Raw genomic sequence first — 13,558 nt, 5'->3', positions numbered from 1 at the left:
TGACTTTTCACTGTGCTGACATTTGCACTGAGATAAACTCAGCAGGAATGGAGGCTGGGACACCCAATTGCTACAGCAGGCTTTCTTTACCACTACCCCCTCACAGACTAGAAAACAAACCAGTGTCACTTTAATGACATGGTTGAAGGATTGAAAATTATTTTATATTTTTAAGATTTTATTTATTTACTTTTAGAGAGAGGAGAAAGGAGGGAGACAGAGAAGGAGAGAAACGTTGTGTGAGAAAGAAACAGTTGCCTCTCACATGATCCCACCCAGAAACCTGGCCCACAACTTAGGCATGTGCCCTAAAAATTGAACCAATGACCTTTTGGTTCATGGGCTGCCATTCTATTCACTGAGCCACACCATCCAGGGCTGAAAGTTATTATCTTTACTAAATCAGCATCTTAAATCAATATTTTCAAACTATCTTGGCCTCCAGTTAAGACGGCTGTGTAGGTTAATACAGTATTCTCATTGCCTCATGACCACATCAAAATTACAATGATACTACAAAAACCCATTTTTTAGAACCACTTGAAATATAGCTGAACAGAAGTCCTCAACTTGGAAATTAAAGAAGCCACATCAATACTGGTAGTAGGCATAGAGATGTTAAAGGGACTGGTCCCACACCCACATGTGGCAGATAAAAATCAGGAAGGCTATCTCGACTGTAGAGGTTGCACCTTGAGGAGTGTGGTGTCCCAGTCTCACACTACATCTCCCAAGCCAGGGTTCCAGTGTCAGGATGACAGGAAACCACAACTTCAGTGGTAAAACTGGCAGGGATTCAGGGTGGTAAGATAAACAGTTTGGGGAGTCCCAAACATTCCTCTTAAAGGGCCAGCACATGGACTTACTCAGACTCACTTCCTCTGAGCTCCAGCCCTGGGGCAACAACTCAAAAAGCACAAGGGACATATAGAGAGGAACTGAATTGTCCGGCATCAGAGCAAGAGCTAGGGGTGTGGGAGGCTTTCTCTCAGACAGAAGGGCTGGCAGAGGCCATTGTTCCTTTGACGAGCCCTCCCCCCACAGAGCTGCCAGCTGTGCACCATATCTAAGTCTCCATCCCCCTGGCTCACACTGTCCACCCTGCCCTGGTGATTCCCTGAAGTCCTGCCTCAACCACCTTGCAGGCCCATTCAAGCCCTTTCCAGTGACTTTCTATGCAAACAACCTCTCTTGGCTCAAACTGTGGACTTTCCTAAAATATCTCAGACTGTGGCAGGAGAAGAAAACCCCCATGAAAAAGTTTCTATGCTCTGTAACTTCTTTGATAAGCAGTGCTCTCTGTAACACTTGTAAAAGCTCTTTTTAGGTAAGGAGCCATCACCAAGGCAATGGCCGGTTATCTCAAAGCCAAAACTGACCTTCGCTGCTTACTTTCAGCAGCTGGTTCCCCCTCCCTTTCTGCCTGTGTAACTAGTATATAAAGAAAGCTCCAGTCTAACCTCTTTGCTCAGAGAATTTGGGAAATTTAACCCCTCTGAGCCCCTGGCTAATAAAGTTTGTGCTTCATTATCTCTCTGCAAGTGAGTGATTTTCCGCAACAAACCAAGCCTCATTTGGCCAAGACATACCCCATTTCTATTGCTAAGTGGTCCCAGGCCCAGGACTTATGGCAACTGGCCTTCGTTCACAGCTTGGCCTCTCCCAGGTACCTCCAAGCCCAGCACAAGTAGTGGTCATCTGCAGATTACTTTGAACTCATGTCAGGTGGCCCTGGGCAGGACACAGGTGGTGGCTAGTCTTGGCTTGCACCTCCTTAGAGGCCCCAGATCCAGTGCAACTGGTGGACAACTTCCAAAAACAACGACAAAACATCACCAAGCTACATCCACAGCAATATATTCAAGGGGCAGACTCAGTTGTCACAGCCAGTTCTCACAGCTGGTCAGCCTGGGGGAAAACCCTTCCCATTGCCAACAGCAATCCTGACTCAACTACAACAGGAAGACTCACACAGCCCACAAGGGGGGTGCACCTGTATTCCCCTGGTTGGGTGGCCAGGGAGGCTGCACCACAGGGCCCTACACGACACCTACTGCATTAGGACACTCTACCAAGACCAGGAGACATAGCAGCTCTACCTAGCACATAGAAACAAACACAGGAACACAACCAAAATGAGGAGACAACCTAAATGGAAGAACAGGACAAGACTCCACAAAAAGAAGTGGATAAAATATAGACAAACAGTCTAACACATGCAGAACTCAAAATTCAGGTTATAAAATAATGAAACCAGGAGAAGAGAAGAAGTACTTAGAGCAAATATCAACAAAGGTCTAAAAAACATAAAAATGGAGAAAGAAAACAGTCATACATAAAAAATACAAACAACTGAAATGAAGATACCTTACAAGGAATCAACAGTAGATGAAGCACATGATCATCAAAGATTAGGAAGATAAGAAAGCAGAAAATGCCCATTCAGAACAGAAAAAAATAAAAAAGAAGAATCCTACTTTTCACAAAGAAGGAACCCAAAGCAAAGAAGGAAGCCCCTGCCCCACCCAAAGATGAAGCCAAGGCAAAGGCTTTGAAGGCAAGGAAAGCAGTGCTAAAAGGCATCCACAGCCACAACCACACAAAAAAGGAAGATCCACACATCACCCACTCTGGAGGCATAGGAAACTGTGGCTCCAAGGGCAGCCTAAATGTCCCCCGGGAGAAACAAGCTTGGCCACTATGCCATCATCAAGTTCCCCCTGACCACCGACTCTGCCATGAGGAATATGGAAGACAACAGCCCCCTTGTGTTCCTTGTGGAAGTCAAGGCCAACAAACACCAATCAGACAGGCTGTGAAGAAGCCATATGACATTGACGTGGCGAAGGTCAACACCCTGATCAGGCCTGATGGGGAGAAGAAGGCATCTGTTTGACTGACTCTCAACTATGACGCTTTGGATGCTGCCAACAAAATTGGGATCATCTATACTGAGTCCAGCTGGCCAATTCCAAATATAAAAATTTTATACTAAAAATATAAAAGAATGCTAAGAAATGAGGATAGTATAAGAACCTCTGGGACAACTTCAAGGGCAACAACATTCATATGGCCGGTGTCAGAAAGAGAAAAGAAAGAGCATGCAATTGAGAACCTATTTTTAAAAATAATTGTGGAAAACTTCCCTAAGCTGGTGAAGGAAGTAGACATAAAAATCCAGAAAATGCGGAGTCCCAAACAGGAAGAACCCCAAAAGGCCACACACAAGACACAGCATAATCAAAATGCCAAAGGTTAAAGAAAAAGAGAGCATTCTAAACCACCAAGAGGAACGTAGGCAGTTACCTAAAAGGGAGTTTCCCACAAGATTATCAGCTGATTTCTGAAGAAAAATTTTTCAGGCCAAATGAAGTTGGCAAACAATATCCAAAGTTATGAAAAGCAAGGGCCTACACCAAGATTTGTCCACCCAGCAAGATTACCATTTAGAATTGAGGTTCAGATGAAGAGTTCCCATACAAAAAAAAAGTTAAAGTTTATGACCACCAAACAAGTATTACAAGTCATGTTAAACTGTGAAGGAGGAGGAGGGGGAGGGAAAGGAAGAAATAATATATGAATTATATAGTGGCAACAAATACATATCAATCAAAATCACTTTCAGTGAAAATAAATTGCTCCAATCAAAAGACATGTGGTAGCTGAATAAGTTAAGAGAACAAGACCCTCACTTATGCTGCCTACAAGAGACTCAATTCAGATACAAAGACACACTGACTGAAAGTAAAAAGATGAAAAAAGACATTTCATGAAAATGGAAACAACTAAACCCCCACAAAAAAGCTGGGGTAACGATACTTATACCAGACAGGTAGACTTGAAAACAAAGGCTATATAACAAGACACAGAGATGGACCCAGCAATTGCACTTCTGGGTACTTATCTGAAAAATCCAAATCATTAAACCAAAAAGATGCAACACACACATACCTATGTGAATTGCAGCATTATTTACAAAGCCAGACAGGGAAGCAGCCTCAGTGTCCATCCACACATGGTGAGATAGAGAAGTGGTGCACATGCACAACAAAATCTGACTCAGCCACACACACAAAAAGAATGAAGTCTCTCCATTGGCAACAACATGATGAAGGGTATGGTGCTGAGTGAAACAGGTCAGACAGAGAAGGACAAATGCCAGATGACTGCACTTATATGTGGAATCTAAAAAATAAGGTAATCAAGCAGAACAGAAATAGACTCATAGACACAGGGGACAGAGTGACAGTTGTCAGATGGGAGAGAGTTTGGGGGACTGGGTGAAAAAGGAGAAGGGATTAAGAAGGACACAGTGGTCATTACAGAACACTTACCAGAAGTAAAGTGCAGCACAGGGAATAGTCAATAATATTGTAATAACTATGGATGGTATCAGGTGGGTACTGGATTTATTGGTGGTATCACTTTATTAGTTATATAAGTGTCTAATTGCAGAGTTGCACATGAGAAAGTAATATAATATTGTAGACCAACTGTAATTTAAAATAAAAATATTAAAGAGAAGATATATACAAAATTAATTACACAAATGGATTAATTTCTTAACTTTCCCTAATGAAAATGGAGAATAAAAATAAACTATCTCCTATGATGACCAGGAAAGTGCACAAACACACTTCTGCTACATTCATTCCCAAGTACCATGAGCCCAGGAAAGTGACCTGTGAGGGCTGAGTCAGCCTCTTCTTAACAGAACAACAAGTTCACTTAAGAGAATGAGAGACACAGAAGTTGTGATGACTGAGGTGTGGTGAACAGGCGAACACTCTCTCACATGAATGTGAGCTTGTCCCTCAAGGAGAGTCAAGGGGCAGTTGACACCTGACAGCACTTTTTGTCTGGGTGGAATGGAAGCTCTCAAGGGAAAACCAGGATTCTGGCAAATGTGTGTCTCACCTCGGCAGCCAGACAGCTTCCCAGAGCTGAAAACTGTTTCCACGGTGATCTGTGGTAATGTTAACAAATGTGATTTTTGATGATATGTCATTAAATGCACCAACACTGGGAGATCTCTATCACTTAGTGAAACAATGCATTAGCTTCAAATAATCCTGCATGAGTACAAGAGCCACTCAAGTAATGTAACAGAATAGGAAACACTCAATGAATTTCTTTCAGGTTCCATTTTGCAAAGAGTTTTTCAGAAACTACCACTTGTGTAGCTTTAGTGTACAATCCAAGATGACTATCCACACTATCTGTGAAGGTTATTTAAACGGTCCTCCTACATATTTGTATGAAGCTGTGTATCTTTCACATACACAAACCAAAACAGTAACACAGCAGCAAATGAAACACAGCAGCAAATATGAAAATTCATCCGTCTTCTAATGATACAAACAAGCTCTGAGACTTGCAAAAATGTAACATGTAAGCAGACCCACTCTTCTCACTACTTTTTATTAGGGGAATAGTTATTTTTTTATAAAAAATATTATTTCTGTTAACATGTCATAGGTTGTTGAAGTTATTCTAAATAATTGTGTTCAACTGTTTTTTCCTTATGGTAATACTGACAGCTATAACGCACACAAACACAATTATTTTGGCCGTCCTCCCTATTTTGTAAGGCAGTATAGATGTTCTGAAACCAAAATGCTTGAGATGCCATGACTAAAACAGCCCGTGGGCCGGGACTCAGGGAGACAGAGGGACAGAGACTTCTCCGTGTAGGAGGGGGCTCAGTGCAAAATCCCGGCTCCCCAGACCTGGCTGCAGGGTCTTAGCATGAGACCTGGAGGACCGAGATGGGGTGAGGGGGGTACTCACAGGACTGAGGAGTCCCCTTCTCCTCCGGGTTTCACTTCTCCTTCTTACAACCTAGGTCAGGTCCTACCATCCGTATACACATGACGCTTCCGCAGTTCTCACTCCCATTGGATGTCCGAACGTTAGAGCAGCCAATCAGTGTCACCGTGGTTCTGTGAATAATGTCCTCACCGACCACCAGAACTCATTCTCCCTAGATGGTCAGGGAGAGTCCTGGGTCCCCCACTCCTCCTCTTGCTGCTCTCTGGGGCCCTGGCCCTGACCGAGACCTGGGCTCGTGAGCGCAGGGTCGGGAGGGAACCGCCTCTGCGGGGCAGTAGCCAGGGGACCAGGCGGGGACACAGGACCCGGGGAAAGCGCGCCTCCAGCCCCCGCGATTCAGATCGCAGACCCCCAACTCCCGCCTCGGCCCCCCTTCCCCCGCCACTCACCACCCACCCTCTTTCCTTTCCCGGGACTAGTGCCCTTAACCGCCCCACAGCCAAGGACCCAGGACCAGTGAGTGTCCTTCCCGCCCCCAGGGCCCCACAGCCTGAGAATTTTCACCAGCTCCGTGTCCGGACCCGGCCGCGGGAAGTCTCAGTTCCAAGTCATGGGCTACGTGGACCACACGGTGATCGTGCGGTTGACAGCGACGCCGCCAGGCAGAGGCTGGAGCCGTGGGTGCCGTGGGTGGAGCAGGAGCATCCACAATTTTGGCAAAAACTACGAAAAGATGTACGGAGGGAACGTGAACAACCTGCGCGCCTACTACAACCAGAGCGAGGACGGTGAGCCACGTGCACGCAAATACTGACCGACCCTCATCCCCACCAAAAGCCCGGGGTCGCCCCGACTATCCAGGTCCGAGCTTCACCTGGTGGCTGCAGGGGGCGCGCGACATCCAACCCAGAAGGAATCCATAGAGACTTTAACCCGTTTGAATTCTCAGTTTGGGTTCAACACCGCGAGTCGAGTCGGGTCCTCACTAGTCCGATCCCGGGCAGGCAGACTCCTGCTCCGGGTGGGAATAAGTGGAGGGACCTGACGCCGGGGCGGGGGTCAGGGGCTCACACCCTCCAGGAAATGAGGGGCTGCGTCGTGAGCTCGGACGGGCGCTTCCTCCGTGGGTACACTCAGCTCGCCTACCACGGCACCGACTTCATCGTCCTGAACAAGAACCTGGACTCCTGGACCCCAACCGACACAGCGGCCCGGATCACCTGGCGCCAGTTAGTGGAGCTCCCTGCGGCAGAGGGATGGCGGGGAGTCCTAGGGGACCTGTGCATGTGTTGGCTCCGCCTGTTCCTAGAAAACGAAAAGGAGATCCTGCTCCGAACAGGTACCAGGGCGTGGGCCTCCCGGAGGAGGGGATCTGTGGGCTGGGGCAGCTTCCTACAAGGACAGGAGAAAAATGGGGAAGTGTCAGAATGTCCCTCCTGCTCAGGAAAGGGAAGAGTCCCCCAGGTGTCCTTATTCTGTGACTCACCTGTGGTCCCAGCTTTCTCTAAAGGACAGTAAGGAACCCAGCCTCTCCCTGAAACACCCCACAGGGGTTCCCTCACACCCTGCAGCACCTGGTGCACCAGGACACTCTCCCTGGTTCTCCCACTGAGACCCTTTCTGGATGCCTGACTCCTGTTTTTTTTAGTCATTTAGCCTCCACCTGAGTCTGTGTCTCCCCTTAGAGACCTGGACACTCCTACACCAGGTTCTTGCACTGATTCAGGAACTTTCCAAGAAATAGGAGATTAACCCAGATGGTTCTGTCCAGGCTGGTGTCTGGGTGTTGCTCTCCCTTCCCCCACCCCACTGTCCTGTCCACTCTCAGGGTGGTCACAAGAACACTGCTGGAGTGTCCCCTGACTATGCAAAATTCCTGAATTCCTCCCGTCAGACCCTCCAAAGACACACTTGACCCACCACCCCATCTCTGACCATGAAGTCACCCTGAGGTGCTGGGCCCTGGGCTTCTATCCTGCAGACATCACCCTGACCTGGCAGCGTGATGGGGAGGACCTGACCCAGGACATGGAGCTTGTGGAGACTAGGCCTGAAGGGATGGAAACTTCCAGAAGTGGACAGCTGTGGCAATGCCCCCTGGAGAGGAGCAGAGATACACGTGCCATGTGCAGCACCAGGGGCTGCCCGAGCCCCGGATCCTGAGATGGGGTGAGAAGGGGGCATGGGCACAGAGCCTCTCCTCAGGGTGTCCCTGAGCAGGGTCAGGATGCAGGCCTGACCCTGACTCTCACCTTCCTCTCACAGAGCCCCCTCTTCAGACCACCATCAGCATTGTGGGCATCTCTGCTACCCTGGGTCTCCTTGGAGCTGTGGTCAGTGGAGCTGTGCTGTGGAGGAGGAAGAGTTCAGGTGGGCAAGGGGTGAGGCCAAGTTTCCTGTCCCCCTCGGGGTCAAGCCCAGGTGGAAGTGTGCTCTGCCTTCTTAATGGGCACCGTGTCCCCACTTTGGTGCTTGTTTATCTGGGGCCTGTTTCCTAACACTGACTCTTTGGTGAGGCCCATGGGAAAGTGAGGGGCACATTTATCACCTGATGATTCTAGTGATGGGGACTGATTCCCATTTGTCAGAGTCCAGAGGGAAAGGACCCTGCTGAGGACAGATGTTCAGAGTGGTGGTAGGTCCAGTCTTCACACATGTACTGTCCCTATATTTCCTGATTCTACCCTGGGAGTGCACAGTTCTGGAACCTTCCCTGTGCTTCAGAGTATGGGGCTCTGTTAGGGTCACGGGACCCAGTCTTCCCCCTAACTTCTCACAGAACATTTTCTTCCCACAGGCAGAGGCAGAGAGAGCTACACTAAGGCTCCGTGTAAGTCTGGATGTTGGGGAGGTGACGACTGGGACTCTTGGGAGAGTGTAGTGTGGAGTCTGTGATGGGGGCTCCCCCACCCCTAACTCTGCTGTTGTGTCTTCCCCAGGCAGTGACAGTGCCCAGGGCTCTGATGCGTCTATCACAGCTCCTAATGGTGAGACCCTGAATGCAGGAATTGGGGGGGTTGGGACTGAGAGACAAACTGGGTTTTCAGGATTCTCAGGTGGGACATTCTGAGCATGAGGTGGGCTGTGGGAGAATGTGACACTTCCGAGACTGACCTGAATTTGTTCGTGACAACTTTCTTCCCCAGCGTGACAGAGCTGCTTTCTATGGCACCTGCTGCTTAAATAGTCATTGCAGCCTCCCCTTGGAATATTAAGGATGCTTGACTGCTGTTTCTGCAACCAGCATCTGAACATGCCTACATTATATTAAAATTGGCTGTATATTTATATATATAAACTAAACAGAAGTGATTTAGATTAAAAATGCTAAGTTGTATGGTTTCCACTAGTGGTTATTCTATCTACACCTTCAGCCCATTTGTTAAGCTGTTCTAGTCACTTTAAGTTCATCAACTTACCATGAGGTGTGGAGACAAGCTGGTAGGGACAGACTGTGTGCCACGTGACAAGGGGACCACAGAGCTCTCCAATGATGTTCCTGTGACCACCTGTGCTCCGTGCACTATTCAGGGTTTCTTCCCACACATCTGAATATACCTTTTGGAGCTTCTGACTTTGATGGTTGAGTCTCCTGATGCTAACCAATTGTGGCTTTGTTGCCTAGGAGTCACCCCAAGCTTGAAGGACCCACTCTTGTAGTCCTCAGGGGTGTCCATGTGGGGTGCAGTGAGCTGACCAATTCAAAAATGAAGAACACCTGATTTTGTCAGGAACACCTGATAAAGCAGGAACTGTTCCAGTGTCCACTGTCCTTAATCCACTGCAGATACTGTCCTCATTCCATGGATGCTGAGTCCTGGAAGGTCATGGCCTAGGAGCCCATGTCCCTAGTGGCTTCCTCTGAGAGCTCCTCCCCACGCAAGAACCCTCAAGACACAGGGTCAGTCTGGCTGCTGGGCTGAGAAGAGAATCAGGAGATAATGGACCAACGAGGCAGGAGGGAAAGGTGTGGGGAAGCTCCCAGGGTTCCAGGCTGCAGGTGCTGGGTGTTCTGATGGGGCTGTGAGTGATGGAAACAGTGGGAAGGGACTGAACACTGAATGCATTTGGAAGATGGATTTCACAGCACTTCCTAAGGATTCAATCTGGGGTGTGGGAGAGGAGTCAAGGAAAGCACCCCACATTTGTACTGTGCCAGCAGAAGGATGGGGTTATGTCAGCAGAGATGGGGAAGACACTGGCAAGAGTGAGTGTGGGGGAGGAGTGGGCATTTCAAGCTTTCAGCTGGAAAGAAGGTCAAGGTGAGATGTGTGTTAGAAACACCAGTGAGGTGTCAGGTTGGACAGATGAGTGTGGGGACCTTGAGGAGAAATGTCTGAGCTCAAGACATAGATGTGGAGGTGATGCTACAAAAATGACATTTAAAACCATAAATGTGGATGAGACTATAAATGGAATCAGGACTCTGGAAAAGGAAAGAACCAGGACTGGACACTGCACCCTCCTATCCTGACAGTGGGGACATTCATTCTGGTGACTCCCTAGTCTGGTGACAGCCATGTTTCCCCATCACAGATTCACCATTTGGTGTTTGTCATTCATTAGCAATTTATGGGGAGATATTCTGAGATTGTCCTGCTGTGCTCTTCGCCACTTCTACACTCACCCTGCCTAGCCCCTCTCATAAGTTCCACCTAAGTCAGCAAAAATATGATGGTTGTCCTGTGTCTAAGTACAGCTTAGAGAACATAGCCAATAATGTTGTCATAATCACATATGGTGTGAGATGTGTTCTAGATTTATCAGGGAGATTAATTAATAAGCTATATAAATGTTTAATCACTATGCTTTACAGATGGAACTAATAAATTCTATATTTCAACTGTTTTGAAAAATAAAAAATATATATAAATTTAAAAGGTGCTAACTTGGACATCATGCCCAATATCCTGACAGCATTTTGGGGGGAGAAATTTGAGTATTTTGTAAGAAGCCCACAAGCCACATTTTTAATCACACAATTAAGTGATGAGCTAGGGGAAAGGACTTAAATCCCCATATAAATGTTTTTCTCCACAACTGGGGATGCAAAGGTAGTTCACATATTGTCATACGAGGGTGGAAGGTACATACTGTTTTCTCTACCATGGGGTAAAGTCAAGTAGAAGATTTAGAATGTGGCTCTCAGTTCAATATAATGAAAGTCTCAGAATGCTTATTCTCTGTGATTATCCCCCTGAGTGAATCTGGAACAAATAATGGAACCCAAAGTTTTCTAATTTGAACAAAGAGAGTTTATATGTGAGGTATGGAAGCTCTTTTTTTTTTTTCAGGAGAAGCCATAGAACAGACCTGAGGCCATGAGCAGCAAGAGCTGTGGGGAACCCACAGGCAGACCAGCCTGGGTCACAAGGATAACATTGGGGACAAGCTCTGACAAAAGGAGGAGCTAAATGAATTTGCCCAGCAGGAAACACCATGACTGGAGCCCCTGGCACAGATGTCCCTGCACCGCTGTGACAATGAGACTCTAAGTCAGCTCCACCCAGGGAACAGGGGGCACTTCTTCTGCTCCTGCCCACTGCTGCTGTTTGTGAGGGGTGACTCAGTATTTGCCATGCTTGTCCCTGGTCACCAGACAGGCCTGAGGCTGCCATTCTGTTGTCATGTCCTGTGTCATATTCACTGTCCTTGTGGTCTGGGCCAGCATCTCCATGGTGCTTCACCTGCACAGACACTACCAGAGGCTGCAGCACATTCAGCTGCCACTAGTGCCCTCCAGAGACCAGAGCCACCCACACCCTGCTGATGCTGGAGGCCACCTGTGTCACCTAATGTGCTCAAGTCCACTTTTACACTCACATCACTGCCTTTTTAGACTCTCATCTGTGCTTGTTGCAGGCAGCTCGGTTATTGGTTTCCTGTTTCCTCAGTATCAGTCCCTCCCTGCTGGTCCTCAGGTTCCTAGACCTGGAGGTGCTCTTGTGGTGTGGAAACCACAGTTGAGATGCTGAATATGAAGCCAACTTCAAAAGTAATTACTTTACTCAGTAACTATGTACTCAGTACCATTTCTTAGATAAAATCCATAATGATCTTAGAAGCTCAGTTTGAAATGGGTGCTTCATTGGAAGATCTTCAAGTCAATCCAGAACATTATGAGCTTGATAAAGATGCATAAAATTATAGGAAATTATGTTTCCCCACTGACCAGGGCAGCTGTTGAAGAGAATTTCCTTCCTTTAGGAACACTGAAGTGTTTCCAGAAATTTCTTTTCAACGTGAATGTGGGCAATACCTGTCCAAAAAATGATGCAGATTTTATCCCCTCGATGAAGACAATCCTAGGAAATGGAGCAGTGCTTTCTATATTACTTTGTGAGGTGTTTTTTCATATTTCTCCCATATGCTGGCATGTTACATGTAAAATAAGGGTTGTTCCATGGAGATGCTACTGTCCACATGTGAAGATTTTTTTTTTAATTCTCAACCGAGGATATATTTACTGATTCTAGAGAGATGGGAAGGGAGGGTGGCAGGGAGGGAGGGAGGGAGGGAGGAAGATTGATCCACCCAGTTGCCTGTCACCTGTTCCTGGATGGAGGACCACACCCACAACTGAGGTAGGTGCCTTGTCTGAGTCCCTGACCCACAACCTTTACTGTAGGGAGGATGCTCCAGTGAACTGAGCCACAGGGCCAGGGTTGAAGGGGTTTTTGTTTGTGTTTTGTTTTTCTTTTTGTTTTTTTTTACACCTGACCCTCTGTGAAGTTTGTTGATTGAATGGATGAAGTGCTATTAAAGTGCCCTAAAGCTGACATTTATAGACTTGTCAATAGAATTTTTAGTTTATCAGTGAAAAATAGAAGTGGGGACTTTGTTTTTTTTTTCCCTGCTATTTGGTTTTTTCTTTATCTTTTTCTTTGGCAGCAGTCTGGTATTTTTAATATTTTATATGCTATTCATGTTAAATTATATCTTTTTTCAGTGGTTGTTGTAGCCATTATGAAATGCATTTCTAAAGTATTATAGTCTAATTAGAACTGCTGTTGACCATTTCAAAGAATATGTAAGAATTCTACCTCAGTGTATTTCTGTATACCTCCTCAGATGCATTGGGAAATTGATTTCATGTGTTTTTATTCTGTTATTACCCACAAGAAATATTATTTTTGTCATCATGAGCTAGTGAGCTCTTCCAGAAAATAAGAAATGGTATAGAAGCATACATTACCAATGTATCCCCAGAATGGCTGATTCTGTAAATTATTATTTTTCATGTAAATGTGCTATTCCTATATACTACAAAGAACGATCTTTAGCTTTCTTTGAGTGCAGGATTTCTCTAGTTGATTTGTTCCCTGTTTATTTACATAAAATTACCTTTATTTCACCTGCTGTTTCTTTTACAAAACTGGACAAACTCCTTTTATTTTAAAAGACAGTAAAATGTGACCAATAAAAAATCTATTTAGCACCAATGAAACATCTTAAAAAGGAAACAATTCAATGACCACAAATGACTTTTACTTTTAAAATTCTTGATTTGAAATCATCATTTCTCCCTGGCTGGTGTAGCTCAGTGGATTGAGCGCAGGCTATGAACCAAAGTATCGCAGGTTCGATTCCCAGTCAGGGCACATGCCTGGGTTGTAGGCCATGACCCCCAGCAACCGCACATTGATGTTTCTCTCTCTCTCTCTCTTCCCTCTCTAAAAATAAATAAATTAAATCTTTTTAAAAAAAGAAAAAAAAAATCATCATATCAAATATACATAATCTCCTCCCTTGCCCAGGTACGACAACTGTTAACACTTCGCTGTAT

At 46.2% G+C, this 13,558-nt stretch overlaps 1 pseudogene; it reads left to right on the top strand.

Moving 5' to 3' along the window:
- The first annotated feature begins 5,768 nt into the window (after window positions 1-5,768).
- LOC114510735 lies at window positions 5,769-8,911 on the top strand (annotated as a pseudogene).
- Window positions 8,912-13,558: the final 4,647 nt, after the last annotated feature.

The sequence above is a fragment of the Phyllostomus discolor genome, chromosome 12 (assembly GCF_004126475.2).
Source record: "Phyllostomus discolor isolate MPI-MPIP mPhyDis1 chromosome 12, mPhyDis1.pri.v3, whole genome shotgun sequence".
Taxonomy (NCBI): domain Eukaryota; kingdom Metazoa; phylum Chordata; class Mammalia; order Chiroptera; family Phyllostomidae; genus Phyllostomus; species Phyllostomus discolor.
The sequence above is the reverse complement of the archived record's forward strand: the minus strand, read 5'-3'. Positions and strand labels throughout refer to the sequence as shown.